Source organism: Centruroides sculpturatus, unplaced genomic scaffold, assembly GCF_000671375.1.
Source record: "Centruroides sculpturatus isolate CEXI.00-Female unplaced genomic scaffold, Cexi_2.0 scaffold4252, whole genome shotgun sequence".
Classification (NCBI taxonomy): Eukaryota; Metazoa; Arthropoda; class Arachnida; order Scorpiones; family Buthidae; genus Centruroides; species Centruroides sculpturatus.
In genome coordinates this window covers 962-5871 of record NW_019388341.1, presented here as the reverse complement: position 1 = coordinate 5871, position 4910 = coordinate 962, and the positions used below count along the sequence as shown (strand labels likewise).

Here is a 4910-nt window from a genome sequence, read left to right as displayed (position 1 = left end):
TTTTTTTTTTTTTTTTTTCTTTGCTTCTACGTTAAACTATGCATTCGTGTTCACCACTGATGTCATATAGAACTACTTTATACGGGTAGTGTAGCTACCCATGTAAGATAGTTCTCTTATAAATTATAGATTATAAATAGTTTCTTCTTATAAATTGAAATACCTAATTAACGGGTGGTCGAAATTTTTCTCCGCCCCGGGCTGCTAACACTCACGGTACACCACTGCGCATCTGAACTCGTCTATCAAAAAATTGGCGCATGGTATGCAAAAGGTTGGCCACCCCTGCTTTAAGGGTTCATGACAATGGACTTTGTTATGTGCCCTGGATATTGTTTCTATGAAACAGTATAAATATGAGTAATTTTTTAATTACATAAGAAAATAATATCTTTTATGTTTGTTCTGACTAAATATATGAATACTTAGTTTATTTTTTCCAATTATACTTATCATTTTGAACAGTGCAAAGTGATAACAATTATAAAAATTAGTTTTACAACAATATATTATAAAAAATAATTTAATTTAATCAAATTTATTTATTACATATAAATAAATAACAGAAGAGATTCATCGGAATTTAAGATTTATATAAATAATTTTCATGCATTCAGTTTTAATATGTAATATTTATCGTAAATAAATATTTGCTTAAGTTGTTTGTTACTTCGATATATTCTTTCGAATTTTCCGCCATGTGAGACACACGTGCACCCATCATTCCAAGCACGGAAAGGATGACGTCAGGACATGCGTCGTACTCAAAGTTTGCATCGAAATCGGCCATGATGGAGGACAACAACAACGCCCTCGTGCGTTATCATTAGTCTTAACAGGTAAGAAAAGAACATTTACATTAATTTAATCAACAAAAATAACATTTTTTCAACTTAAAAATATCCTCGGATATCAAATCATTATATAAAACGTTAAAAAATTGCATTGTAATGTAACACTGTATTGGATGATAAGGTTCGCTTGTTGCTAAGGTGTTTTCCTCTTTCCCGGATACTGTTACGACAAGCCATTATTGTTTTGATAAAATTGGGTAAAATATCGATTGGGATTTTTCTTACCATCGTTTGAAGGTTCCTGCATTTTTCGGACGTTTGGCCGATGAAGATGGCGTAAGAGAGAGTTGTGACGTTAAAGACAGTTTTTCTGCACGATCGCAAACCAGATGGCGCTCGATATAGATTTTCGAGGGGGCGCTGAGATGAGATGGCGAAGCATATGAGTTCAAAGTTCTTCCTCTTCTTGGGTTATTTCGTTCGGTTTTAACGCATTGGCGTATTGAAAACCCATCTCTGATGACTCTTCAGACATTTTATTGCTTAGACATTGATTTATTCAGCAAACATTTCTTAGTTGTTGAATTAAACATTTATTGATTTTCTTAAGAAATTCATCATGTGGATCTTTTAAGAGAAAATTAAAAATAAATTACTTCAATTCAATTTACTTTGTTGATGCTGCCACACATATTTGTTCCTTTATTTTACATTGACAAAGGTTTAATTAGCTAAAACCTGTTGCATGTCTGTTGGATTATATTTTATATTTGATAAATTACACATGAAAAGTTACTTTAGCCAAATTCAAATTATATCCCCTTGTTAATAGACTTTTGCTATTCAATACCTTACAACTTTGAATTTCTGAACAATCAAACTCTTACGCCTGACCTATAATTATTGGACTTGCTTCTAATTGGGGCAGGTCCAATAATTATATGGTACATGGTACATAGTTCATAAAATAGAAAACAGGACAATAATGAAATATAAAAATAATCACAGAAGATTCAATAAATTCTTCATTTTTGTCCATTTCAATCCTCAAGAACACAACATGCAATGTCATCCTTTTATTTGAGACTACTGTAAATATTGTGTTCCTGAGATGTTGAAAAGAACAAAAATGAAGACATCTACTAGTTCTTCTAATTTGTGAGTATTTAAATATTCTTAGAGTATACAAGTTAAAATATTAACAGTATAAGCGAGGTTGAAGCCGAAGTTTTAAATGCGAAAATGTGTGTGTCAGATGTTCAGCGCCGCTTTCCTGTAAGCCTAGAAGTTTGACAATGGTGTTTGGATAGTCAGTGGAATCATGCTCGACATTCCAAACACCATTGTCAAACTTCTAGGCTTACAGGAAAGTGGTGCTGAACATCCAACATACATGTTTTTGCATCTAAAACTTTGGCCTCAACCTTGCTATAATTTGAAGATTGGATAAAATAACTCCAAAATATTTTGAAAAATAAAGGGTGAACCAAAAGTTTTGTCATACATTATTAAACTATCATATGAAATTGTTATAAACATGATAAATTTATGAAATGGCTGATGAGACTTGATACTCCTCAGATGAATGAATAATTCAGAAAAACTTGACAAAATTGGAAGCATTCTGAATTTGGTGCATCAGTTAAATGTTTATCTGAGAAAACATTTTGAAAACAGTTACAGGACTTCTTACCATATTAAGACAGCACATGATTAAAAATCTGAATTGATTCCCTGTAATCTTAACCAATGGTATAACTACAATTAAGTGCTGTTAAGTGAGGCTTTAAGGCAGGGGTGGCCAACACGTGGCGCACGCGCCAAACTTGGCGCATTGGACGATTACAAGTGGCGCTTCAGTCATTTCCGAGCAACATTGCCAGATTCGGCTTCATTACAATAATGATTACATGCAATCGAGCTGTTGACCTTTTTTTTTTTTTTTTTTTTTTGCTTCTACGTTAAACTATGCATTCGTGTTCACCACTGATGTCATATAGAACTACTTTATACGGGTAGTGTAGCTACCCATGTAAGATAGTTCTCTTATAAATTATAGATTATAAATAGTTTCTTCTTATAAATTGAAATACCTAATTAACGGGTGGTCGAAATTTTTCTCCGCCCCGGGCTGCTAACACTCACGGTACACCACTGCGCATCTGAACTCGTCTATCAAAAAATTGGCGCATGGTATGCAAAAGGTTGGCCACCCCTGCTTTAAGGGTTCATGACAATGGACTTTGTTATGTGCCCTGGATATTGTTTCTATGAAACAGTATAAATATGAGTAATTTTTTAATTACATAAGAAAATAATATCTTTTATGTTTGTTCTGACTAAATATATGAATACTTAGTTTATTTTTTCCAATTATACTTATCATTTTGAACAGTGCAAAGTGATAACAATTATAAAAATTAGTTTTACAACAATATATTATAAAAAATAATAATAAATTTAGGTGTAGCTGTTTATTTTTGCAACTGTTTTGTTTGTGAAACTATTTTATTGTTTTTCTCAAAAATGATTCATACTGCAGTTTGAAAAAAATGTGGTTTGATTTTAGTTAGCCAAATAATATGACAAGAAAGGGTGACATCATTTATATGAGATATATTTAACAAAAATAATAGTCTACTCTCATTTCAGTATTATTTAAATATTGATGTGCTAATTAGAATAAATTCATTGTCAGTATGATTGACGTTTAATATGTCCCAGTGCAATATATTTTACCCGTGTCACTATATGTTAATACGGTGGTAAAAAAAAGCAACATTAATAAAACTGTTCATTAGATCAGATTTAAATTTAGCATTAAAGATAAATAATAATAATAATAAGAAATATAAATGAATTCTATTTTAATATGTTGAATTTATTCAAAACATTTTGTTTATTTGATGAATAATAACTCTAAAATTATATAAGTTAAAGTGCAGTTTTTAATATCAAAACATGTATTATGGCAAAATAAGATTTTGGGAATTTTTATTGATACATTGTTATCATATGAAGAGTATAGATTTAAGTTAATTTCCAATGAAAAAAGTATTATTACTATTTGAACTGAGACTTACTTAAATAGATAACAAAGTAATTATTTTAATAATGAATATATTTTATTTGATCTAAAACATCTTTTTTATTAAAATATATTTCTAATAATAATTATTATTATAATCAAAAGAAATAAAATTAAATTCTGTGAATTGAATATATATATTTTTTATTTTAATGCATTGAAGTGTAACACATGCTACATGTTTCCTGTTGATAGAGCATGCAATACAGTTGCTGTCAGGTACTTACTGATTGAATTATTAGTCATTAGCATTTTTATCTTTGTTAATATTTCTGTCTTTATTATTATTAAATTATATATAATAGAAGAGATTCTTCCAATATATATATAATTTATATATATTTTATATATATTTAAAGAGCAAGCTTGTTTTGTATTGTAAATTTTTAAAATATAAAGTATTATAAGGAAGATGTAAAGTAGAATGAACATGGTAAATTTTTTCTAATAAATTCTGTGATATAAAATGCTGTACTAAAGAGGAATTTGACACTGTTGTATTTCAGAAGTCATTACAAGGCTTGAAAAGTTAGATATCCTGTCAGTTCCTGTTATATGAATGTATGTCTCTTTAATCCGAATGACTATTAAGTTCAATAGACTATCATTACAGCTTTTAGGTTAGACACTTCTTTTATTGTTTTCTCATATGCATTTCAGGCTTATTTAAATGCACAGCCCTCTTCAGTCACTTAATAGTCATTTGGATTAAAGAGACATACATTCATAGAACGTAATAACAGCTACCATAAGTGATATTCAGTTCCTGTTAGTTCAGTGAAGGTCACCAAGCTGTGAAAACCCTGGATAGATTTTTTTAGCAAATTGATGAATTTTCAGATTTTCAGTCAATATTTTAGTTATTCTTGTTAATTCAACTACTTGAAAACTGGATATATGTTAATAAACACAGCATATATAACTAATATCTAGCATGAAGAAACTACAAGAAGGCAAACATTTTCATCTGTGTTTAACGGGCATCATCAGGCTAACTGTTGAGTAAGATTGACAATGTCCATTAAACA

The 4910-nt window shown here is 29.8% G+C and overlaps 2 long non-coding RNA genes across 2 annotated transcripts; one reads left to right on the top strand and one right to left on the bottom strand.

Moving 5' to 3' along the window:
• Positions 1 to 674: 674 nt before the first annotated feature.
• Positions 675 to 1178, bottom strand: LOC111616884. Its single transcript, XR_002755336.1, has 2 exons — positions 1080 to 1178; positions 675 to 1014 (listed from the first exon to the last, which is right to left on the bottom strand). It is a non-coding gene; the product is annotated as an uncharacterized LOC111616884 (long non-coding RNA).
• LOC111616885 lies at positions 971 to 4101 on the top strand. The gene is made up of 2 exons (XR_002755337.1): positions 971 to 1952; positions 4046 to 4101. It is a non-coding gene; the product is annotated as an uncharacterized LOC111616885 (long non-coding RNA).
• Positions 4102 to 4910: the final 809 nt, after the last annotated feature.